General features: G+C 42.6%; 2 long non-coding RNA genes across 2 annotated transcripts in view; one reads left to right on the top strand and one right to left on the bottom strand.

Moving 5' to 3' along the window:
- Nucleotides 1-20,267, bottom strand: part of LOC138356164 (uncharacterized) — a 155,156-nt gene extending 134,889 nt beyond the window's left edge. Inside the window, exon 1 of the long non-coding RNA XR_011224229.1 lies at nucleotides 20,123-20,267. This is a non-coding gene — a long non-coding RNA (uncharacterized lncRNA). The remainder of the gene's footprint in view (nucleotides 1-20,122) is intronic.
- Nucleotides 1,596-2,183, top strand: LOC138356163 (uncharacterized). Its single transcript, XR_011224228.1, has 2 exons — nucleotides 1,596-1,724; nucleotides 2,105-2,183. It is a non-coding gene; the product is annotated as an uncharacterized lncRNA (long non-coding RNA).
- Nucleotides 20,268-27,620: the final 7,353 nt, after the last annotated feature.

The raw sequence follows: 27,620 nt of genomic DNA, 5'->3' as shown, positions 1-27,620 counted from the left end.
TCGAGCAAAAAGTCTTAGTGGACATGAACTTGAAACCGGCCATATACTGCAGGTATGTTGACGACATTTTTACACAGGTACCTGATGTCAGACATCTGCAGGAGCTGAAGGAGGCATTTGAGCAGAGTTCCGTGCTGCGTTTCACTTACGAGACGGAAAAGGATGGGAAGCTGCCTTTTCTAGATGTAACAGTCATGGAAAAGGGCGGAGGTTTCCACACTGCAGTCTACACAAAGGAAACAAACATAGGAATGTGCCTAAATGCCAACAGCGACCGCCCTGACAGGTACAAGAGGAGTGTTGTTAACGCATACGTCGACCGTGCTCTCAGCCACAGCTCAGAATGGAAGCAAGTCGACGAAGAACTCTGTAGGGTAAGGCAGGTCCTAGTCAATAACGGCTTCTCCAATGGTTTCATCGAAGACATCATAAGAAGGAAAGTGAAAAGCCATGCAACCTCCGAAGAGACAGCTAACACAACACCTATACCCCCTATTAGACTATTTTACAGGAACTTCTTTTCCACAGCTCATAAAACAGAGGAAAGGGTCCTGAAAGATATTGTTAATAGAAACGTTATCCCTACAGACAAAAATCAGAGGATACAACTGACGATTTACTATAAAACCAGAAAAACGGCCAGCCTACTCATGAGAAACTCTCCAGACACAAAACAGAACGCTTTAAAAGAGACTAACGTCGTCTATGCCTTCAAATGCCCACTTGGGGACTGTAAGCTCCAAAAAACCCAGTATATAGGCAAGACAACAACATCTCTTTCTAGGCGTTTAACGATGCATAAACAACAGGGCTCCATTAAGGAACATATAATCTCTTCCCATAACCAAACCATCGCCAGAGAAATCCTAGTAAACAACACAGAAATCATCGATAGATACAGCGATAGCAGGCGGCTTGACGTTTGCGAGGCACTACACATCAAGAAGTCAACACCAGCAATCAACAGCCAATTATTGCACAACTATATTCTACCCACCTCAAGACTCCGCTCCAATATAGAAGCATCAAGAAATATGGACCAATAGGCTTTCTACAAACACTTCTATTCAATACCCATTGTTTCTGTTCTGTCTTGTGTTGATACTTTTAATACCCTATTAATATCCCCTAGTGTTCTGTCTTGTGTTAATGCCACATCACCCTTCCCACCTCACTCAAATGTAATGCCACATCACCCTTCCCACCTCACTCAAATGTAGATATAAAATCAGGGAAATGCAAGTTCTAATCAGTTGTGTATTTGTGAAGTCTTTGAAAATGTAATAAGTTTTACGAAACGCGCCCGTGTCGCGTCAGACTAGAAATAAAAATGAATTTTGGAGAAGTGATTTTTGATTTACCTCCAACAGTGAAGCGTAATGTACGAAAGATTGAGAAAATTCGTGTTAGAATTATTAATCTTACTTTTTCGGTCATATTTAATAATATATGTCTACAGGAAAGACTGCTACCAAAATATACTAATATATATATATATATATATATATATATATATATATATATATATATATATATATATATATATATATATATATATATATATTATTATTTTTTTTTTTTTTTTTTTATTTATCAGGTGATCTGCATGGAACTTGCACACCTTACTGAACCCATGCCTATCTACAAGGGTGCAAATTTTGAATGATATCGGTCAACATCAACCTCAGCTAAAGGTGGCTGAACTTTAACCTCCGTTTGTGCAGGTGAATATTTTACAATTTTATCTGATTTCACAGACTTTATTTATTATTCAATTTACATGAAACTTGCACATTATATGTAAAGTTTATGCCTCTAAAACATTGTGGTGGCTTTTCTTTCTACGTAGATTTATTGATTTTATAAATATTTATAAATATCATATTAGTGCATAGGATTTTTGGGAAATTTACAAAATCTGTATTATTGCACTAAATACATCTGGGATAAAAATCCACCAGACAAATCTTTATTATATAGTAAGGTCATAGCTAAGTTTCATAGAACTGATTTCGGTTCACAATTGTGGCCTGTGAAATGATTTGAACATTATTGAAAAATTGTCTAAAGAAACTTTTTTATTTTTTTCTCCCTCTCTATTTAGGCTGCGATGCTGAAACTTGGCCCAGTTGCAGCACCTTTCACATGTATCAGGATAATAAATTTTCAATGCCCTACAACTACTTTCAATTTCCATCTAGACAACCCCTAAGGGGATGCATCTAGATAATATCCGTGCTAGATCTGTGAATGCTAGTTGGTGTCTCAGACACATTAATTGGCCAGCAGATGTCAATTCTGCAGTAACATTCGAGGATATTCACAAAGTAGAGAAAATGAATAAAGTCAGTATATTCATCTATTCACTAGAGAGAGATGAAAACGCGAGACGACAGCGACACTACATTACACTAGCTAGGAAGGGAAGAGGGGGATATACAGATGTCATACCATTGCTGATGTTGGAAGCTCAACACTTAGTATTAATTAAGGATTTTAACCAATATGTACGTAATATGAGCAACAATACAGATCTAATCCCAAGGCAACACAGCTTTTGTCATTGTTGTATGATATCACTCCCAGCTGATAGCATGCAGAGCCATGAAAGTACATCAGACTCTCAAATTCTACCCACCAGAGAGGAAGATTACTTTCCGTAACTATGGACGGGGATATGGTCATAGTCACATGTGCTTTTATGACTTTGAGTGCATGTTAGACCGCTCGAACCCTAAGGGAATGATAGAATCACGTCACAACGCAGTGGCGTATGCGTACATCATCATTGACAAACAGATGAATATTGTTGAGAAAGATACTTATTTGGGTAAAGATGCGGTCAATCACTTTGTAACCACGCTAGAAGTATCATGGGCTAGAATCAAGAAGGGGATAGTATCCTATGAACTTCACATGTCCCAGCAACAGCAGGCAATATTTGAGACAAAAACAGCCTGTGAACTCTGTGATGAACCTTTTAACGGAGAAGATGTAATCAAAGTCCGTCATCACGACCACACAGTAAGATTCCACAATTATCAAGCAGCTTACTGTGGTAGATGTAATTTGCAGTGTGTAAATTCATACAAGTTCCTATACACTTTTTCACACAAAGCTTCCTATGATTTAGGAGTAATCCTAAACGAGATGAGAGATAGACCAGGGAGTGAAATAGATATATTAGCTAAGGATGGATTTAAATTTATGAAAGTTGATGTGAACAACTTAAGATTTTTGGATAGTTTAGCCCTTCTCAACGGCTCGCTAGGAAGAATAGCCAAGGATCATATTGATAGTGGGAAACCTACCACATTCACTTTGGCTATGTTAAAAGGTGTAAATAAAGTGGCCATCCCAAAACTGCTCAAGGGTAAACAATCATTCTGCTATGATTATTTATCCTCTATGTCTGTGTTAGATGAACCTCACCTTCCTTCTCGCGATAAGTTTTAAAATACACTAAAAGACGAAGAGTTGTCAGAAAAAGATTATAAACAAGCCTTAGAAATTTTTTATTTGGCTAAATGTCGCAACATAGGGGAGTATCTGCTCCTTTACCTCAAAGTGGACACAGGTTTGCTAGCTGATGTGTTCACAGTCTGGCGAGATACCATGCTTGCTCTCTACAAATTAGACATTTCCCACTACATTTCTTTACCCTCATTTGCTTGGGATGCATTCTTGCTTAAATCGAAAGTTGAACTTGATGTTGTCAGACCCATTGTTATATGATTTACTTCGTCGGAATCTCCGAGGTGGGTTCACCAGTGTGACGAGACAGTACACGAATGTGGAGAACCAGCCTACAGGCTTAGATCTAGGGAAAGATAGTAGCTACATCATTTACTTAGATTTTAATAGTCTTTACGGGGCGTGTATGACGGAACTGCTCCCTCGTGGTGGGATCCGGAAACTGACACACAATGAGCGTGACGCACTGCTAGAGCAAGGCTTGGAGAATATCCCATGTGATGGGTCCAAGGGATATTGGGTGTTGTGTGATACACTGCAGGTCCGACCTGAGATAGCTAGGTATACAGATGAACTGCCCCTTGTTCTTTCACATACTTGCATTACTGAGGAACACATTTCACTCTACGGTAAGAATATTCTTACAGAAGAAAGTCGCGGTCTGCCTAAAAACAACACTAAATTAATTGCTTTTCACCTTCCTCAGAAAGACTACCTCGTTAGTCTGGACTTGTTACAGTTACTCATGCGCATTGGATTAGAAGTAGCTAAAGTTCACGACATCTACGAATTCGAGCAGGAGAGCTACCTTAAAGACTTCATTGAAACCAATGTTCGTGAACGTGCCAGTACCAAATGTGCGATAAAAAAACGGCTTTCAAACTCGTATCAAACTCTATATATGGAAAGAGTCTCACAGATGTATCTAAATATGGGAACAAACACTATTTGGTCACAGAACGTAGACATTTCCTGAAACATGTTCGAAACCCGTTCTTCAAGCGGAGTCTTTTGTTAAGTAAGGATCGTGTGATATGTACTATCAAGCAGAAGTCTCTCCTAGTCAACACTCCTACGTATCTGGGTTATCATATGCTTCAAATTGCTAAGAGGCGACTCTATGAGTTCTGGTATGATGTTGTCAAACCTGCGTATGGGGATAAAGCGAGTCTGTTATATACAGACACAGACTCTTTCATCATTAAACTGGACTGTCAGGATGTGTTTGAAGAGTTGAATAACTCTCCTCTCTTCGACTGTATGGATTTTAGTAATTTTAATGACACACATCCATCCTACTCTAAAGCGCGAGAAGGTGAACTAGGATTGCTCAAGTCTGAAATAGGCTCTTAAGATTATTAACCAGTTAATTGCTCTCAGACCTAAAACATATTCGTTCACCACACATGATGGGGAGCACACTTGTAAGTGTAAGGGCGTACCATACCACCTACAAGAGAAACTCTCACATGACTCGTTTCAGCACACTCTTGAAACAAACACTTCAATCATGTTTGTGTCGAGATCTATACGCAATGTGCAAGGAAAGATTTGTACATGTCGCAGTACCTGCAGAGGATTGTCAGCATTTGACGATAAACGCTACATTTTAAGCCCCACACAGTCCCTAGCGTATGGTTATCCTGATATTCCCAATAACAATGATGATGAGATGGATGTAGAAGTGGGAGAGGAGGAGGAGATGGAAGAAGTGTTTATGGAGGAGGAAGTAGAGCAAGCACAGAGACTCTACCCAATATTCCGCCCCTGGAGCAAACGCGATGCTACAGCTCAGAAACTATTCAACCCTCGCTAGATTTTATGTTGTACAATTGTTAGTTAGTATTAAGATGGATGCCCCATATGACTAGAACTATTTATACTAAATGAATAGGATGTTTAATATTATTGTTTGTGAACTGTAAGAACTATGTTTAGTTTTAAAAATGTTGTTGCTGTACATAAAATATGTGAATAAATACCTGTAAATGACTATGTTTGTATAAATACCACCTCAGTTCCTTAATTTTTAGCAGTCTTAACGAAGCATTAATCATGGACAGTTACTATGATATAATCCATGAGGAACATCTAGATATTTTCAGAGAACCATCTCGTGTTATTATTGCTGGTTATTCAAACAGCGGAAAATCCTACTTGTGCAGTAAACTTGTAAGGAAGTATCAGCACAAGTTCTCCTCAATAATTATATGCGGAGGAGGTTACTTTGAATTACGATCAGATCCACAAATTAAAGGGAAGGTGATCGAGCATTCAACCATTATTGATCCTGTGGAAGAGCGAGTAGATAATGACTCGCATATCTTAGTAATCTATGATGACCTTTTTACAGAGTCTGCGAATTCAAAAATCGTATCAGACATGTTTACTAGGGGCCGACATTTCATGGTTTACGTCATATTGATTACTCAAAATATATTTTTTCCTGGTAAATATTCGAGGAATATTAGTTTAAATGCTTCTCATTTCATATTGGTTAAATCACGAGACCTGTCACAAATTGAAACACTCGGACGACAAATATTTGGGAAAGTGGATTCAAAGAAATTTGTAGAGTTATATAAGCAAGTTATCAGCCAACCCTACGGCTATTTGCTAGTAGATCTGGGCTCGAACACTCCATCTACGATAACATTACGAGGTAATATTGTTCACGAACCGCCCTATGAGATAGTTTACCAATGGTGAGCAAGAAAGATGTACTGGAACGAGTATATAACGACCCCTCATCTAGCGGGGGGCTTGGAGGGGTACAGAGATTGTATAAGGCCGCCAAATTAATTAACTCTAGTATAACTCTTGCCGATGTAAAGGACTATCTGAAAAGCTCTGACTCCTATACGTTGCATTATTTACAACCACATAAATTCCCTCGGCGTCGGGTGTTAAGCCCTAAACCACGACTATTTCAAGCTATAGACTTGGCCGAGATGAGTTTATTGGACAAACATAATGACAGAGTGAAATATCTACTCGTATGTGTAGATATTTTCTCCAGGTACGCCCAAGTAGTACCCTTACGCGCCAAGGACGGGAAAAGTACCAGTAAAGCTCTGGCTTTAATTCTAGATTCACCTCATTCGCAGGGAGTGCGCAAAATTAATTCTGATCGAGGTGGAGAATTTTATAACGCCACTATGAAAAAAATGCTGGCAGCAAGGAAAGTACAGTTATATAGTGTATTTTCTCAGGGGACTAAAGCTTCAATCGCTGAGCGGTTCATACGTACTTTAAAAGGTAAACTTTACAAGTTTATGACGGTGCACAACACTTTAAAATACATGCAGGCTCTACCTGATATTGTGAAAACATATAATTTAACCCCACACAGAGGATTGAAGGGGAAGACACCCACGAAGGTACACACTCTATCCTCACCCAGCGAACATGCCAAACAATTTGATTTAATGTATAAAAGCCCGAGCAAATCAAAGAGAACTGTCATTCCTCGATTGAGTGTTGGTGATACAGTACGCATCACTCTATCTGATCGTATTTCCAAGTTTAAGAAAGGGTTTAAGCAGCAGAACACCCGAGAGATCTTTACAGTTACACGTATTGATCGGAGACAACACATCCCTTTATACTTTCTAAAAGATCTGAATGGGGAAGAAATTGATGGTGGCTTCTATAAACAAGAATTAACACCAACACATTTGCCTCAAACCTTTAATATTGAAAAGGTATTGGGACAACGCAGAGTCTCTGGCAAGCTTCAGTATAAAGTTAGGTACTCAGGTTATGATCGATCATTCGATCAGTGGATTGATGCTGCTGAGATATTACATTTATAATGAAGAAGCCCTTAGTTTATAAATACAAGGAATTGATCCAACTATTATCAAAACTTCAGTATTCCTCGAGAAAACAGTTGATTGAAAAATTGAAGAAACCACATATAAATTGTTTATCAGAAATTTTTAATAACTTTTTAAAAAAAAAATTGCCTGTGCCTGACAAGGTCGTTAAAAAGTTGAAAAAATATAAATTGATTATTCGGTCACTAGCCTGTAAGAAACCTTCTGTGTCAACTAAGAAACGGATATTAACCAGCAAACGAGGAGGCAGTATTTTATCCATTATTTTACCAATTGCAGCTAGTTTAATTACATGGTTGTTCAGTAAGTAAAGTAAAATGAAAGCCTTTTATCTCGTACCGCGTAAAATAGTGGACAACCGGAAAGCTGCACACAGCCCTGCTTACCCCACTGTGAAAGCTGTTGCTCTACATCTTACTGTCAAACCACCTCCTCCTCAGTTGCATACCAACCCTTCCATAAAACATTTAATAGATTTGAAGTAGAAAGTGCGAGATCATGAATATGCAAGATCATTGCTAAACCATTATGATGCTACTGGAATCGTTCGTTGGGATCTGAATGGAAATGTACTGGCTCTAGTATCTGGCATACATATAATTAACGACATTATACATAAAATGACTGTGCTTAAATCTGTTTTTTTACCGGATAAACTCCCCATTACTCAACTGTTTTTCAGACTAACGTCTACACCACGAGATTTATTCCGTAATACTACGGCAACCAGTCAAGTGTATGAGGCTCCATCTGTTAAGAGAAAGGCAACTGCAAAGATTGATCCTCACAGTAAAAGGAATGCTTCCTGGATCGTATATTAACAGGTGAGTGTATATAAATGTGCGTGTAATGTGTAGCTAGCTTTACTAGGCAAAAAGCAGTCTAAGGAGACAGAGCGATGGACACTCACATTATATACGCCACCAGCGTATCAGATACGCATTTATTCCCCAATAACTTCCCCGCATCTTTCCAAAATCGATTGTTTAACCAGCTAGAATTAGATCCCAGGAGGAGTTATGAAATGTGTCTACAAAAATTACTCCTCCCCACTTCCCATTACGTTATTAAGCGTGATAATCCTGAGGCATATATACGTGTAGGGGTTTCGTATGAGAAAGTGGGTGAGGGGAAATACATGCATTCAAAGCATTTATTATCATCTGATGTTTTAGCTGGAACTATAAATGAAATTAATACCACGATTAATACAGAAATAGAGGCCATATTTTCAAGTAATGCTAAACTGAGTTTTTTAGGAAAGTCATTAAAACAATTTTCAGCTAAATATGGAACGCATTTTATTAAATATGATTCTTCCTCCAATCGAAACAAGTTCACTACTGTGATTAGTGATGAGAATATTAGCTCTGCAACGGGGCATAAAAACATCAGTAGAGTTACATTATTATTTGGAACCGCTTTTGGGAAAGTGTTGGGCGTAGTTCCAGAAATAGAATATGACATATTCGCAAAACGTCAGTATGCCTCGAGTGTAGTTAACACATGTCTATTCCCGCCAATGCCTAGAGGAGGAGTTGATATTCTGTGTGTTTATTGCGATAAAATCTCTTCTACTAGATATGGAAACCAGTCTGTAAATATTTTGGATGTAATCTCCCTAAATGGAAGTGATAACAGCAACAATAAAAAACTATATGTGTGTCTTAACACTAACATGATAGACAGCGTCAGCATCACTATTAGGGATCAAGATGGTAACCCAATACATTTTGATGAACGTGGGTGCACCATAGCAGTCTTGCATGTACGTCCCGTTGCAGGAGGTATATAACACCAACGCTTTCCCGCCACTCCTCATTCGTCTGAAACAAGCGGAGAAATGCGTGTCTACTTTATTCCCCCCTCTGTTGAGGAATTATACATTCTGTTAACCCCTCCTAGAGGTGGGGGGACTGATGATACACGGATTTTCAACAGCAGTAGACGTTATACGCGTGGAGGCGGAATATTTTCCTTTTTAAGCGGGATAGCGCGTCGAGCAGCACCCTTTATCATGAGGACTCTGGCCCCGGCTGCGCTTAGCTTGGGGCAGAACGTACTAGACGACATTAATAATGACAAACAAACTTTCAAACAATCTCTTAAGAAACGCGGAACTGAAACATTGAGAGGAGTGGGGATGCAAATGATAGGCTGAAGAGTGCAGAAAAAGAATAAACAAACAAAAAAATTAGTAGATATCAAACGTTTTACTAAAGCGAAATATAATGATGTGCTGTCATAACTTCTTCTCACTCGGCTGGTGTTGTCTAAAGCGCGAACATGGCTGGATATAACGCTCTGGGCTTCCAGGTGCCATTAGAACACTATACCGCTGCTGTTAGTGAAGCCTTTCCTAAAGTATTTTCCCCTCGATTGGTAGAATCAACAATTGCAAGCAGACAAACGGTGGATGTATTACCTGTGAATTCTGGGTCAATAATAAGTTTACAGACACCTATCTGGAATTCATCATCAAGGGGGTGAATGGGCAGCTGGTGGATTTATCATCTATAGCTTTGGAGTTGTCTATTGATCTAACCGAAGAAGATGGAACAACACCTTTAGGAGGAGTAGCCACACAGCCAGTGAGGACAAAACCACCACGACACCACCACAGCGGAGTCGACTGTTGGCAGCCGTGAAGTGAGGACGTTTCTCGACCCTCCGTGGCTGTTGGAGTTGTTTGCTGTTTTGGTCGCCAGGTGGTGTGGGCGTCATTGCCCTACCAGTTTTGTTGCCTGCCTGGCTGCGTTGACGTGGCAGTTCTGACATGGGGGGCCATCTTCCTCCTGTTCAGCGTGTGAACTCCGTGGGCCTGGAGTTTACTTGTAAGGCTGGTTATCCGACCATCGAGATGGTGATGTGTGACATGCTTCGTGTTCCGGTGGAAGCTGTTTACGGTGTGGAGCTCGTTTCGGCCCATCGGGTTGTTATTAAGTTCGTGGGGGAGGACGAGTACCGGGACTTCCTCCGTCGGTACGAGGGGCGTACGTTGCCGTTGCCAGACGATGCCGGCTCTGTGGCGATTTCGGACCGCAGTGGTGCCCTGACTTATGTCAGTATCCATGGTGCGCCCCTGGAATTCCCTGATGACCTCCTCCGGCGTTACTTCGGGGGTTTTGGTACTGTTGTCAGCGTGCGGGTGAACACGCTCTCCTCGGGGCGGTATGCTGGGAGGCGTACAAACATTCGCACGTTGGGGATGCGCCTGCGGTCGGATATACCTTCTTCTGTCCGGCTTATGGGGTACTACGTCCGGGTGTATTATGCCCGGCAGCCTCGTACCTGTTTCCGGTGTGGCCTGTTGGGGCATCAGGCTGCCGGATGCTCTGAGGCCCCTGCTGCTCCTGTCAACTTGTTCCGCGACGAGGATTTCCCGCCGCTCCCTCTGGAGGCTGTCTCCGGTGATGTTGATGAGGTGGTGCGCGTCCCGTCTGCTGCTGCAGCTTCCCCGGCGGCGCCTGCCGTTCCTCCGGTTCTTGTCGTCCCTCCTCCGGTTCTTGAGGTACCGTCGGTTGGTCTGCCTGATCCTGTTGCTGTTCCAACTGCTCCCATGGGCCTTCCTGGGGCTCCCTGTGTGACGTCGCTGTCTTCTCCCTCGTCTTCTGATGCTGCGCCTGGCCCTGTGTCCGTGACTCGGGTCCCGGATGTGCTTGGTGCTGGGGTGACTGCGGAGCCTCCTGCTGTGTGTGGCCCGGTTCCTCCTGTGGTAGAGGCTGCTGCCGTCCTGGCGTCGGTTCCTTCGGCTCGTGGTACCCGTGTTTCTGGGTCACTTACCGGCTCGGACGATATCCGGCCGGTGCCCAAACGTTCCCGGCGTTCGTCTTCTTCCTGGGCCGACGTTGGTGACTTCAGTGACTGTAGGGCTTCGGATGTTGACAGTGTGGATACGGATGCGTCGATGTCTCCGCGGTTCGTGGTGGCGGAGGTCCATGTGCCTGCTGGTGCTGGTGCCTGTGTCTCGGACGTGCCTTCGGTTCTTTCTCCGCCGGGGGACTCTCCGCAGTGGGGGGTGGTGGCTTCCGCTGCCAGGGATGGTGTGGACTCTGGTGCTGGGCGTGGCCTGGTGGTGACGTTACGGAAGGATGCGCGCCGTCCGGGTTCCCTGCTGTCGTCTGGTGGTGTGCCCGGGGCCGCGGGTACCCCTGTGGTGCGGGTGCGCGTTGGGGCCCTGGGGGACGTGTTGCCGGCGTCTGTGATGCCACCGGGTCACTGGTCGAAGATTGCCGAGTTACTGCTGTCTGACGGACCGGAGTGCTTTCGTGGGGGGCAGGTTCCCTTCCTGTGGGGGCGAGTGGCGACTTCTCGCCTCATGAGTTCTACCATCTGGGTCCCCAGTTTGCAGGTGTTTGTTGCCCCGGTTCCGGATGTTATGGCGTCCCCGGTGGATGGACGAGACCCTTGGCAATGGGTGCTCTGGGAGGCGTTCAATGTAAGATTCCCGCGGGCCAAGTTCCCGGGCAAGTATGTGCTCTGATTTCTTGTGTATTTGCTCTATGACATGCTGTGTGCCCTTCTGGCTGTTTGTTTGCCCTGTTCTGTTATGTGCTTCTGCCTCTCCCTTTGTGCGTAGCTTTGCCGTGTGGCATATTAGTTTCTAGTGCTTGGCGTCACTCGTTTCGCGTTTTGGCTTAGCATTTCGCCTTTCCTGGCTTTGCGATTCACCCTTCACGGGTACGCCGGGGCGCATCCGATCCCACGATCGTCGTCGCCCCTAACTCAACAACAACAACAACACCTTTAGGAGACGCTAAAAATGTTTCGTTGGTGAATGGATTATCGCAAACTCTATTCAAATCCGCTATTGTGTATTTAAACGAAACAGTAGTTGAAACCAGCTCATTATTCTCATTCTGGTCATACGTAAAGTTATTATCTACGATTTCTGGGTGTAAGGCTAACCGCTATGATAAACTGTCACAGTTTTTTAACCGCGTCGATCCTGGTAAAATTGAAGCTGGTTATTTCACTAACGCCTCGGCTGTTGAGAAGCAACGGATGACTGATATGAAAACGAGTGGCGTGAATACTTGTTTTAAACTAATGCTGGATGTCACATCAGTTAGTGAATACGTTTTGGATAATGTGGACATCAGGGTGCGGCTCGAACTTCAACCTGATAAGTGGCTTATACTCAGCAATAATGAACACGCTAATTTTAAATACAATATCAAGTCTACACGTCTATGGGTGGACCGGGTATTGCCATACCCTGAAGGATTAGTAGCTGTTAATAAAGCCATGGTGCAGAACAACTCTCCTATTACGTATACTTTTAATAAAACTTTATACAAAACGTATATATTGGGCACAGGTCAGCGCTCGATAACAATGGACCAGCCGTGGGGGACTGTTATACCAGAACATTTATATATGATCATCCTTGATATGGAGGCGGTGTCTGGTGCATATAATCGCAACCCGCTTTATTTGGAAAACTGCGAGCTTAGTAAAGTATTAATATCACAGAATAGCACTAATATTGTCAATATTGGGTGCGACTTCCCTCATAACTGCGCCAAGTTGTATTACACAGCATTACAAGCCTTAGGCTTCGATAAAGACAATATACTATCTTATGACACATATGTGAATGGTGGAACCATACTGGCCTTTAATTTACAACCTGAGGAAATAGATGACACCATCCCGATTGAATAAAGTGGTAATCTGCGGATCGCTTTGGAATTTAAACGCGGTGTGGCTAGAAATAGTCATTCTAGTTTACGGGTCTACAACAGGTGTGATCAGCATTACCGCAGATGGTCGCGTTATTTGCGATACGCGAGGATAAAATACTAATATGAATTGTTTGGAAATAAATGAGGCTATCAGAAGTAATTTAGGTGATAAGGTAGACTATCTAGGATGTTTCCTAGCTGATGACGTAAGGAAAATACTGACAAAAATACATAAAAAAAGACCTGTGGTGTTCATAATCAACACTCTGGAGTCTGGTTCTCGTAATAAAATGGGGCATTGGATAACATTCTATGCAAATAAGGATGAAGGTAGAAGCGAGATAGTTATACTAGACAGCTATGCTAATCCTGCAATAGGATCTTATTCAAGATATTTCGAAGAGTTTATGTCTTACTTCCAAGACTATACCCTATATATTATGAAGAAAAGGATTCAATCCTTGAATAGTTACTTCTGTGGGAATTACGCCGTTTATTTTGCATATAATTTTTCCTGACTAGGCTTAGAGGCGGCCTTGCTTCACTTTGATGAAGCATTTAAATATGGTCAATTTCGCAAGAATGATGAAAAAGTGTTGAAATTCAATTATGCTCAGATGAAAATGCCTGTGTATAAGCAAACATTCTGCTTAAACGGTACTGATGCTGAGTGTGAAACGCTGTGTGACGAAGTTGGCTAGGATGATAGTGCGGTGAGTAATACTTTATGTTAGGAATGAATGATGAATATAATTACGTCTGTATTTATGTTTTACAACATTGACAACAACAAAAAAAAACTTATAACCTTTTCCCCTTTCTACAAATTGACTGATTGACTAGCCTGCCGGGAAGGTTCGATGGAGTGGATGAATGACTCCCAATCGGTCTGTCTACTACCTAAACCCTTTCTACAGATTGGCTGGTTGACTAGCGTGGTGGGGAGGTTCGATGGACTGAATGAAAGCCTTTCCACATCTGTCTGCTAGCTAAACCACCAAGAAGAAGTCTTATTATTATTATTATTATTATCGTTGTAAATCGCTTAAGTGTTTAATAAAAGAAAAAAATTTATATATTATGTGTTTACTTTTCCCTTGTTCATTGCTCTTAAAAAAAAAAATGCTATTTGGGCAAAGAATGATGATGATGTTGTTGCCATGTTGGTCACGTTATGATATAGCTTACACATATTAACAGAAATAATACTAAAGGCTTTGCACAGAACAATGCTTGATGGTATGGGGAGAGGAGGGGATGAGGGGTGGGAGTGATTGATGGTTGGTAGGTGATAGCCTGCTGGCGGAAGAACGTCGCCCCTCCTTAACGAATCGCAGTGGAGGGAGAGCCATGCTGGGGTGAACATCTCCAGACTACTCTGAAGACATCGAAAAACCATTAAAGCAAATGGACCACATCTGCAAGAGGCTGCTCTCTCATACCCCCCTCAACACTTACGGCTTCCTGTAGGGGGAAGCTAATGGACATCAATGTTATCCTCTCAGGTATGGGGGCTCTCCTCTCCCCTCCCCCACCCCAAACAACATATCCGCTATGTTGGATCCCCTCACACTCAGCCTCTACATAGCTTACTTACTATCATCAAAACTATTATCTACACACAGGATTAAGTCTACGGCAAACACACATACATATTCATTAACTCTTTCCTCATATTCCACTCTTATCCTTGTATTTCTTACTCTACCACATAACCCACATACTCTCCTACACCCCCAGCAACATGACCTCCCATCTTTCCTGACCACATACCCTAACACCGGACGCTCACACGCGTCCGACACGCGCCAAACTTCCGGGAAAATCCCCCCAAACCCTTTGCGACTAGACACCTGCGCACCACCTGCCCAGCTGGCTCTCAAGAGAGCCACCTGGCCAGATGGTGCGCGCGGTTCTAGGCGTACTTTACGCTTTGTCAAATATTAGGGGGACTCCCGGTTTGCCTCCTGCCTTCTCATTCGGGGGGCAGTGGCGGGCGTCGTTCCCCAGAGCAGGCCAAAGCGCATCGTTGAGCCTGCCAAAGAGCAGAATATGGAGGCCGCAACAGCTATATATATATATATATATATATATATATATATATATATATATATATATATATATATATATATATATATATATATATATATATACATATATATATATATACATATATATATATATATATATATATATATATATATATGCGAACAAGCCTGAATGGTCCCCAGGACTATATGCGAATGAAAACTCACACCCCAGAAGTGACTCGAACCCATACTCCCAGAAGCAACGCAACTGGTAACTACAGGGCGCCTTAATCCGCTTGACCATCACGGCCGTCAAAAGGAAGTGATAGCCGAGGCTATTTGAGCCACTTCCCCGACGGCAACTCGGATGGTAATCTTGGGCATAGCATTTCACCAAATCACCTCATTCTTTGGGGCACACGTGAGGAACACAAATGCGAACAAGCCTGAATGGTCCCCAGGACTATATGCGAATGAAAACTCACACCCCAGAAGTGACTCGAACCCATACTCCCAGAAGCAACGCAACTGGTAACTACAGGGCGCCTTAATCCGCTTGACCATCACGGCCGTCAAAAGGAAGTGATAGCCGAGGCTATTTGAGCCACTTCCCCGACGGCAACTCGGATGGTAATCTTGGGCATAGCATTTCACCAAATCACCTCTGCATAGCATTTCACTGCATAGCAAATCACCCGCATAGCATTTCACCAAATGCTATGCCCAAGTTTTCATTCGCATATAGTCCTGGGGACCATTCAGGCTTGTTCGCATTTGTGTTCCTCACGTGTGCCCCAAAGAATGAGGTGATTTGGTGAAATGCTATGCCCAAGATTACCATCCGAGTTGCCGTCGGGGAAGTGGCTCAAATAGCCTCGGCTATCCCTTCCTTTTGACGGCCGTGATGGTCAAGCGGATTAAGGCGCCCTGTAGTTACCAGTTGCGTTGCTTCTGGGAGTATGGGTTCGAGTCACTTCTGGGGTGTGAGTTTTCATTCGCATATAGTCCTGGGGACCATTCAGGCTTGTTCGCATTTGTGTTCCTCACGTGTGCCCCAAAGAATGAGGTGATTTGGTGAAATGCTATGCCCAAGATTACCATCCGAGTTGCCGTCGGGGAAGTGGCTCAAATAGCCTCGGCTATCACTTCCTTTTGACGGCCGTGATGGTCAAGCGGATTAAGGCGCCCTGTAGTTACCAGTTGCGTTGCTTCTGGGAGTATGGGTTCGAGTCACTTCTGGGGTGTGAGTTTTCATTCGCATATAGTCCTGGGGACCATTCAGGCTTGTTCGCATTTGTGTTCCTCACGTGTGCCCCAAAGAATGAGGTGATTTGGTGAAATGCTATGCCCAAGATTACCATCCGAGTTGCCGTCGGGGAAGTGGCTCAAATAGCCTCGGCTATCACTTCCTTTTGACGGCCGTGATGGTCAAGCGGATTAAGGCGCCCTGTAGTTACCAGTTGCGTTGCTTCTGGGAGTATGGGTTCGAGTCACTTCTGGGGTGTGAGTTTTCATTCGCATATAGTCCTGGGGACCATTCAGGCTTGTTCGCATTTGTGTTCCTCACGTGTGCCCCAAAGAATGAGGTGATTTGGTGAAATGCTATGCCCAAGATTACCATCCGAGTTGCCGTCGGGGAAGTGGCTCAAATAGCCTCGGCTATCACTTCCTTTTGACGGCCGTGATGGTCAAGCGGATTAAGGCGCCCTGTAGTTACCAGTTGCGTTGCTTCTGGGAGTATGGGTTCGAGTCACTTCTGGGGTGTGAGTTTTCATTCGCATATAGTCCTGGGGACCATTCAGGCTTGTTCGCATTTGTGTTCCTCACGTGTGCCCCAAAGAATGAGGTGATTTGGTGAAATGCTATGCCCAAGATTACCATCCGAGTTGCCGTCGGGGAAGTGGCTCAAATAGCCTCGGCTATCACTTCCTTTTGACGGCCGTGATGGTCAAGCGGATTAAGGCGCCCTGTAGTTACCAGTTGCGTTGCTTCTGGGAGTATGGGTTCGAGTCACTTCTGGGGTGTGAGTTTTCATTCGCATATAGTCCTGGGGACCATTCAGGCTTGTTCGCATTTGTGTTCCTCACGTGTGCCCCAAAGAATGAGGTGATTTGGTGAAATGCTATGCCCAAGATTACCATCCGAGTTGCCGTCGGGGAAGTGGCTCAAATAGCCTCGGCTATCCCTTCCTTTTGACGGCCGTGATGGTCAAGCGGATTAAGGCGCCCTGTAGTTACCAGTTGCGTTGCTTCTGGGAGTATGGGTTCGAGTCACTTCTGGGGTGTGAGTTTTCATTCGCATATAGTCCTGGGGACCATTCAGGCTTGTTCGCATTTGTGTTCCTCACGTGTGCCCCAAAGAATGAGGTGATTTGGTGAAATGCTATGCCCAAGATTACCATCCGAGTTGCCGTCGGGGAAGTGGCTCAAATAGCCTCGGCTATCACTTCCTTTTGACGGCCGTGATGGTCAAGCGGATTAAGGCGCCCTGTAGTTACCAGTTGCGTTGCTTCTGGGAGTATGGGTTCGAGTCACTTCTGGGGTGTGAGTTTTCATTCGCATATAGTCCTGGGGACCATTCAGGCTTGTTCGCATTTGTGTTCCTCACGTGTGCCCCAAAGAATGAGGTAATTTGGTGAAATGCTATGCCCAAGATTACCATCCGAGTTGCCGTCGGGGAAGTGGCTCAAATAGCCTCGGCTATCACTTCCTTTTGACGGCCGTGATGGTCAAGCGGATTAAGGCGCCCTGTAGTTACCAGTTGCGTTGCTTCTGGGAGTATGGGTTCGAGTCACTTCTGGGGTGTGAGTTTTCATTCGCATATAGTCCTGGGGACCATTCAGGCTTGTTCGCATTTGTGTTCCTCACGTGTGCCCCAAAGAATGAGGTGATTTGGTGAAATGCTATGCCCAAGATTACCATCCGAGTTGCCGTCGGGGAAGTGGCTCAAATAGCCTCGGCTATCACTTCCTTTTGACGGCCGTGATGGTCAAGCGGATTAAGGCGCCCTGTAGTTACCAGTTGCGTTGCTTCTGGGAGTATGGGTTCGAGTCACTTCTGGGGTGTGAGTTTTCATTCGCATATAGTCCTGGGGACCATTCAGGCTTGTTCGCATTTGTGTTCCTCACGTTTGCCCCAAAGAATGAGGTGATTTGGTGAAATGCTATGCCCAAGATTACCATCCGAGTTGCCGTCGGGGAAGTGGCTCAAATAGCCTCGGCTATCACTTCCTTTTGACGGCCGTGATGGTCAAGCGGATTAAGGCGCCCTGTAGTTACCAGTTGCGTTGCTTCTGGGAGTATGGGTTCGAGTCACTTCTGGGGTGTGAGTTTTCATTCGCATATAGTCCTGGGGACCATTCAGGCTTGTTCGCATTTGTGTTCCTCACGTGTGCCCCAAAGAATGAGGTGATTTGGTGAAATGCTATGCCCAAGATTACCATCCGAGTTGCCGTCGGGGAAGTGGCTCAAATAGCCTCGGCTATCACTTCCTTTTGACGGCCGTGATGGTCAAGCGGATTAAGGCGCCCTGTAGTTACCAGTTGCGTTGCTTCTGGGAGTATGGGTTCGAGTCACTTCTGGGGTGTGAGTTTTCATTCGCATATAGTCCTGGGGACCATTCAGGCTTGTTCGCATTTGTGTTCCTCACGTGTGCCCCAAAGAATGAGGTAATTTGGTGAAATGCTATGCCCAAGATTACCATCCGAGTTGCCGTCGGGGAAGTGGCTCAAATAGCCTCGGCTATCACTTCCTTTTGACGGCCGTGATGGTCAAGCGGATTAAGGCGCCCTGTAGTTACCAGTTGCGTTGCTTCTGGGAGTATGGGTTCGAGTCACTTCTGGGGTGTGAGTTTTCATTCGCATATAGTCCTGGGGACCATTCAGGCTTGTTCGCATTTGTGTTCCTCACGTGTGCCCCAAAGAATGAGGTGATTTGGTGAAATGCTATGCCCAAGATTACCATCCGAGTTGCCGTCGGGGAAGTGGCTCAAATAGCCTCGGCTATCACTTCCTTTTGACGGCCGTGATGGTCAAGCGGATTAAGGCGCCCTGTAGTTACCAGTTGCGTTGCTTCTGGGAGTATGGGTTCGAGTCACTTCTGGGGTGTGAGTTTTCATTCGCATATAGTCCTGGGGACCATTCAGGCTTGTTCGCATTTGTGTTCCTCACGTTTGCCCCAAAGAATGAGGTGATTTGGTGAAATGCTATGCCCAAGATTACCATCCGAGTTGCCGTCGGGGAAGTGGCTCAAATAGCCTCGGCTATCACTTCCTTTTGACGGCCGTGATGGTCAAGCGGATTAAGGCGCCCTGTAGTTACCAGTTGCGTTGCTTCTGGGAGTATGGGTTCGAGTCACTTCTGGGGTGTGAGTTTTCATTCGCATATAGTCCTGGGGACCATTCAGGCTTGTTCGCATTTGTGTTCCTCACGTGTGCCCCAAAGAATGAGGTGATTTGGTGAAATGCTATGCCCAAGATTACCATCCGAGTTGCCGTCGGGGAAGTGGCTCAAATAGCCTCGGCTATCACTTCCTTTTGACGGCTGTGATGGTCAAGCGGATTAAGGCGCCCTGTAGTTACCAGTTGCGTTGCTTCTGGGAGTATGGGTTCGAGTCACTTCTGGGGTGTGAGTTTTCATTCATATTCATATATATATATATATATATATATATATATATATATATATATATATATATATATATATATATATATATATATATATATATATATACATATATATATATACATATATATATATATATATATATATATATACATGTATATATATATATATATATATATATATATATATATATATATATATATATATATATATATATATATATATATATATATATATGTATGAGCATTCATTTAGGCCCCTTAACTCGACTTTTGGTTCATCCCACAGCGCCAGTTCTGCTTACCAAAAATGGCCCAAATTCTGCTTACCAATATATATATATATATATATATATATATATATATATATATATATATATATATATATATATATATATATATATATATATATATATATATATATATATATATATATATATATATATATTGACAAGGTTCCCACTCTTTCCTACCTTATATAATTAGGGCCACTCCCACGTGTCTTCGCCTCTCGGTACCTGGCACCACTGTTCGCCCCAGGGCTCCCCAAGTCACCAAGGGCTAGACTTATATAAGCCCCTAGTGAGTGGAGAGTGTAAAGTCCACCTGTTCCGCGACTGAACCTGCCCGTCTTGACACTGGGAGACTCTCTCTTTATCTAGTCTGTCCGAGGTCGCCAGGTGGGTGTTTGTACTCGTGTCCCAGCAAGACATCAATCGTCTCTTTAGTGATCTTAAATCAAGGATGCAATCTCATGTGCAGTGTAAGGTAACATAAATGGTTTCACTCAAAATAGCCCTAGAAAATGGAAGCTCACTCAAACACATTGGTAATATTAAAAATTTACTGAAGAAAATACACTTGCATTAAGAAATAATACAGGTGAAAATATCCGATGGCGGCAACACTCCTCTCGTTGCGTCTCTGGCAACACGATCAGCTGACTGGGTCCCACTGTCAGGCGGCGGGACACACCTCGTGCCTCTGGCAACAAGATCAGCTGATTGGGGTCCAACTGTCAAACAGCTGGGGCTCTCCATTCACCTCTGGCAACACGATCAGCTGGATGATTCGAAGTTCGTTTCTGGTTCCTTGCAAACCAGCTACTACTTCTAGATACACTAACGCCACCGCATCTACATATTTATGTTCCACCACCAACTCATGCCTACATAAGCTCCTTGGCTCCTAGCCTAACACTCTGTCACATAGACAATAAATGATAACAAGAAATGCTCACGATATACAAAATATCCTAGCTCGTCTAGATTAAAGGGGTAAAGGGAGGGATAATTATCTACCTTACTTTATTCCATTACGAAACCGACTCGTCCTCTGGCGAGGGATGTTGAGGGTTCCTGGTCTTGGCTTATGGTCTTCCGTTGATCAGTTCCCACACACACAAGATCCTCAGTCGTCCTTGTAGTAGCGCGTCTTCGCCGTCCTCACACCCGGCAGGTACGGTCCTCCTCCTCTTCCTTGGGGTACTGGAGCCAGGTACCTGCGCCGTCGTCCCCATCCTCCTCTCACTGGCACTGTAGACACAACTTGCAGTCCAGTATCTTCCCCTTGCCTCTCTTCCAGTAGATTTGGCCCAGCCGTCGCTGTTCGCCTGATATGTAGAACGAGGTCCATTGGGCGTCCCAGACGTCACCAGCCCAACGTTCGTCCCTTCTACAGACTCTTGGTAATAGAGCTCTTGACTCTCTAGCCCGGCCAATCCTTGCTTCTTGGAACTTCACGGGATGTCTGCAGTTTCAAAGCGATGCTTAAATCCACTGGTAGGGGCTTTCTAGCCTCTAGATCTGGAGCTCACTGGAGAGCGTCCACACTCTGTGACAGTCCGTGACATACTCTGCTCGCCCAGGTGCCAGCCAGCCTGGGAGCCCTCCACCTCGTGATGTCACACCGCCATAGGGCTCTCGTCATTGGTCATTTCCGGCACGTGACCCTACCTGGCCAATCGGGTTATGGCAGGTGCCGCGACGCTTTGGCAGGAAACAGACTGGCTCAGCGCCTTCTTGTGACTCAAAAAGGCGCAAGCCCCTTGCATACTCAAACTTAAATGGCAATTTTACAGCCAACCTTATAACACTCCACGCTCTCACACATACGAAAATGTTTCCCAGATATCAGAGAACTCTCAGGTTATGGAGATATGACTCAGGAATAATCCTCTGTTGGTGGGCAATGTATATATACGTATATACCAAGCCCACCAACATAGGATTATGCCTGAACGGTAGAAGTGAGTGCCCCCAAAGACACAAAGCCAGTGTTCTCAATGCTTATATTCGCCGAGCGCTTACCCACTGCTCTGAATGGAGCAACGTGAGTAGAGAGTTTGAAAGAGTAACTCAGGTATTGGTGAACAACGGATATAGCAACGCGGAAATAAACGCTGCTATAAGAAGACACTTGGACCGTTGGTATAATCCAGAACCTAGAACAGAAACCATAATACCTCCAATAAAATTATATTACAAATCAACCATGCACAGTGAACATATAAAAGAGGAAAGAATAATGAAAGAAATAATCCGTAAAAGAGTAAAAAGCACTACTCCTAACCAAAACATAAACCTAATAATATTCTACAAAACCAAGAAGACTTCCGAACTCCTTATCAAAAACAGCCCGAAACCGTCGGAGAAACCTCTACAGCAGTCAAGCGTTGTATACATGTACACTTGCTCCCACGAAGGATGTAACCTTCAATCTAAGTACATAGGTATGACGTCGACCAAGCTGACGAGGCGTTTGACATGCCATCTTCAATCCGGTGCCCCTAGGAATCACATGAGACAAGCCCATGACATCACTCTAACAAGAGAAATGTTAAACAAGAATACCTGCATAATAGACAAAACCCAAGATGCAAGAAGATTACAAATTCTTGAAGCAATTCACATAAGAATAGAACAACCTACCATGAACACCCAAATCACGGACCTATTTACTCTACCCACCATGAGAGTAAGGACAAGACCAGAACATAACGATGCCAACACAGAAGACAATGTCCAACATAACAGGCCAATTACACTGGATTAATCTTTGTATGTAGATAAGAGCTGCCTCGTGTGGGCCAATAAGCCTTTTGCAGTTACCTCAATTCTTATGTTCTTATGTTTCACCCCACATTTATCCCTTATGTATCCCCCCCATGTTTTTCACCTTTATTGTCTTATCACCTGACCCAGTGCGGATATAAAATCAACCAGCATTGTAGGATCTCTTCACTTGAGAATGAACCATGGAGGTTCGAAACGTTGTGCAAATTGTATAAATAATTGTAATACATTCTATAGTAAATCACTTCTTTTCTTCTTCTTTTAAAAGTACGAAAATGAGTTTTGAAGAACTCCTATTTTAACTAAGCCCTGATGCTAAGAAAATAGAGGGATAGAAGCCCTAAACCAGAAAATAATAAATACAGAATATATATATATATATATATATATATATATATATATATATATATATATATATATATATATATTCTGTATTTATTATTTTCTGGTTTAGGGCTTCTATATATATATATATATATATATATATATATATATATATATATATATATATATATATATATATATATATATATATGTGTCGTACCTAGTAGCCAGAACGCACTTGTCAGCCTACTATGCAAGGCCCGATTTGCCTATTAAGCCACGTTTTCATGAATTAATTGTTTTTCGACTACCTAACATACCTAACCTAACCTAACCTAACATTCTCGGCTACCTAACCTAACCTAACCTATAAAGATAGGTTAGGTTAGGTTAGGTAGGGTTGGTTAGGTTCGGTCATATATCTACGTTAATTTTAACTCCAATAAAAAAAAAATTACCTTATACATAATGAAATGGGTAGCTTTATCATTTCATAAGAAAAAAATTAGAGAAAATATATTAATTCATGAAAACTTGGCTTATTAAGCAAAACGGGCCTTGCATAGTAGGCTGAGAAGTGAGTTCTGGCTACTACGTACGACATATATATATATATATATATATATATATATATATATATATATATATATATATATATATATATATATATATATATATATATATATATATATATATATATATATGTCGTACCTAGTAGCCAGAACTCACTTCTCAGCCTACTATTCAAGGCCCGATTTGCCTAATAAGCCTAGTTTTCCTGAATTAATATATTTACTATAATTTTTTTCTTATGAAATGATAAAGCAACCCTTTTCTCTATGTATGAGGTCAATTTTTTTTTATTGGAGTTAAAATTAACGTAGATATATGACCAAACCTAACCAACCCTACCTAACCTAACCTAACCTATATTTATAGGTAAGGTTAGGTTAGGTAGCCAAAAAAAGCTAGGTTAGGTTAGGTTAGGTAGACGAAAAAACATTAATTCATGAAAACTTGGCTTATTAGGCAAATCGGGCCTTTAATAGTAGGCTGAGAAGTGCGTTCTGGCTATTAGGTACGACATATATATATATATATATATATATATATATATATATATATATATATATATATATATATATATATATATATATATATTTACATATATATATATATATATATATATATATATATATATATATATATATATATATATATATATATATAAATGTCGTATCTAGTAGCCAGAACGCACTTCTCAGCCTACTATGCAAGGCCCGATTTGCCTAATAAGCCAAGTTTTCCTGAATGAATATATTTTCTCTAATTTTTTTCTTATGAAATGATAAAGCTACCCATTTCATTATGTATGAAGTCAATTTTTTTTTATTGGAGTTAAAATTAACGTAGATATATGACCGAACCTAACCAACCCTACCTAACCTATCTCTATATGTTAGGTTAGGTTAGGTAGCAGAAAAAGTTAGGTTAGGTTAGGTTAGGTAGGTTAGGTAGTCGAAAACACATTAATTCATGAAAACTTGGCTTATTAGGCAAATCAGGCCAAGCATAGTAGGCTGAGAAGTGCGTTCTGGCTACTAGGTACGACATAAATATATATATATATATATATATATATATATATATATATATATATATATATATATATATATATAATATATATATATATATATATATATATATATATATATATATATATATATATATATATATATATATATATATATATATATATATATATATGTCGTACCTAGTAGCCAGAACGCACTTCTCAGCCTACTTTGCAAGGCCCGATTTGCCTAATAAGCCAAGTTTTCCTGAATTAATATATTTTCTCTAAATTTTTTCTTATGAAATGATAAAGCTACCCATTTCATTATGTATGAGGTCAATTTTTTTTTATTGGAGTTAAAATTAACGTAGATATATGACCAAACCTAACCAACCCTACCTAACCTAACCTAACCTATCTCTATAGGTTAGGTTAGGTTAGGTAGCCGAAAAAGTTAGGTTAGGTTAGGTTAGGTAGGTTAGGTAGTCGAAAAACAATTAATTCATGAAAACTTGGCTTATTAGGCAAATCGGGCCTTGCATAGTAGGCTGAGAAGTGCGTTCTGGCTACTAGGTACGACATATATATATATATATATATATATATATATATATATATATATATATATATATATATATATATATATATATATATATATATATATATATATATATATATATATATATATATATATATATATATATATATATATGCGAACAAGCCTGAATGGTCCCCAGGACAATATGCAACTGAAAACTCACACCCCAGAAGTGACTCGAACCCATACTCCCAGGAGCCACGCAACTGGTATGTACAAGACGCCTTAATCCACTTGACCATCACGACCGGACATAATGAGGTGATAGCCGAGGCTATTTGAACCACCCCACCGCCGGCACTCGGATAGTAATCTTGGGCATAGCATTTTACCAAATCACCTCATTCTTTGGGGCACACGTGAGGAACACAAATGCGAACAAGCCTGAATGGTCCCCAGGACAATATGCAACTGAAAACTCACACCCCAGAAGTGACTCGAACCCATACTCCCAGGAGCCACGCAACTGGTATGTACAAGACGCCTTAATCCACTTGACCATCTTGATTTGAAGTGGATTAAGGCGTCTTGTACATACCAGTTGCGTGGCTCCTGGGAGTATGGGTTCGAGTCACTTCTGGGGTGTGAGTTTTCAGTTGCATATTGTCCTGGGGACCATTCAGGCTTGTTCGCATTTGTGTTCCTCACGTGTGCCCCAAAGAATGAGGTGATTTGGTAAAATGCTATGCCCAAGATTACTATCCGAGTGCCGGCGGTGGGGTGGTTCAAATAGCCTCGGCTATCACCTCATTATGTCCGGTCGTGATGGTCAAGTGGATTAAGGCGTCTTGTACATACCAGTTGCGTGGCTCCTGGGAGTATGGGTTCGAGTCACTTCTGGGGTGTGAGTTTTCAGTTGCATATTGTCCTGGGGACCATTCAGGCTTGTTCGCATTTGTGTTCCTCACGTGTGCCCCAAAGAATGAGGTGATTTGGTAAAATGCTATGCCCAAGATTACTATCCGAGTGCCGGCGGTGGGGTGGTTCAAATAGCCTCGGCTATCACCTCATTATGTCCGGTCGTGATGGTCAAGTGGATTAAGGCGTCTTGTACATACCAGTTGCGTGGCTCCTGGGAGTATGGGTTCGAGTCACTTCTGGGGTGTGAGTTTTCAGTTATATATATATATATATAACTTTTTAGACACTCAACCCACCAGGGGACTCGAACACTGGCCAACAAGGTGGCAGTTGCATCCTGTATCCACTACACCATACTTCAAAGCCATAAGAGAGGTAGGAATACTGGGGTATTTAACCAACCAGAACTCCAATCCTCTCCCAGGCAATGAGATAGTGTGGGACCTCTAATGCTCTTTCATCGGTTCCTGTTATATGGGAAAACTCAGTGCCAAATGCTTAATGCACAGACTACCCTATTCCAGTAGCTGAAGTTTATAACTTTTTAGACACTCAACCCACCAGGGGACTCGAACACTGGCCAACATGGTGGCAGTTGCATGCTGTATCCACTACACCATACTTCAAAGCCATAAGAGAGGTAGGAATTCTGGGGTATTTAACCAACCGGAACTCCAATCCTCTCCCAGGCAATGAGATAGTGTGCGACCTCTAATGCTCTTTCATCGGTTCCTATTATATGGGAAAACTCAGTGCCAAATGCTTAATGCACAGACTACCCTATTCCAGTAGCTGAAGTTTATAACTTTTTAGACACTCAACCTACCAGGGGGCTTCATAGCTTCGGCTATCACTTCCTTTTGTCCGGTCGTGATGGTCAAGTGGATTAAGGCATCCCTGTACATACCAGTTGCGTTGCTCCTGGCAGTATGGGTTCAAGTCACTTCTGGGGTGTGAGTTTTCAGTTGTATATAGTCCTAGGGACCATTCAGGCTTGTTTGCATTTGTGTTCCTCACGTGTGCCCCAAAGAATGAGGTGATTTGATAAAATGCTATGCCCAAGATTATCATCCGAGTGCCGGCAGGAAAGTGGTTCAAATAGCTTCGGCTATCACTTCCTTTTGTCCGGTCGTGATGGTCAAGTGGATTAAGGCGTCCCTGTACATACCAGTTGCGTTGCTCCTGGCAGTATGGGTTCGAGTCACTTCTAGGGTGTGAGTTTTCAGTTGTATATAGTCCTGCGGACCATTCAGGCTTGTTTGCATTTGTGTTCCTCACGTGTGCCCCAAAGAATGAAGTGATTTGATAAAATGCTATGCCCAAGATTACCATCCGAGTGCCATCGGGGAAGTGGTTCAAATAGCTTCGGCTATCACTTCCTTTTGTCCGGTCGTGATGGTCAAGCGGATTAAGGCGTCCCTGTACATACCAGTTGCGTTGCTCCTGGCAGTATGGGTTCCAGTCACTTCTGGGGTGTGAGTTTTCAGTTGTATATAGTCCTGGGGACCATTCAGGCTTGTTTGCATTTGTGTTCCTCA

This window comes from Procambarus clarkii, chromosome 70 (assembly GCF_040958095.1).
Source record: "Procambarus clarkii isolate CNS0578487 chromosome 70, FALCON_Pclarkii_2.0, whole genome shotgun sequence".
Lineage (NCBI taxonomy): Eukaryota > Metazoa > Arthropoda > Malacostraca > Decapoda > Cambaridae > Procambarus > Procambarus clarkii.
This window is presented reverse-complemented; position numbering and strand designations above follow the sequence as displayed.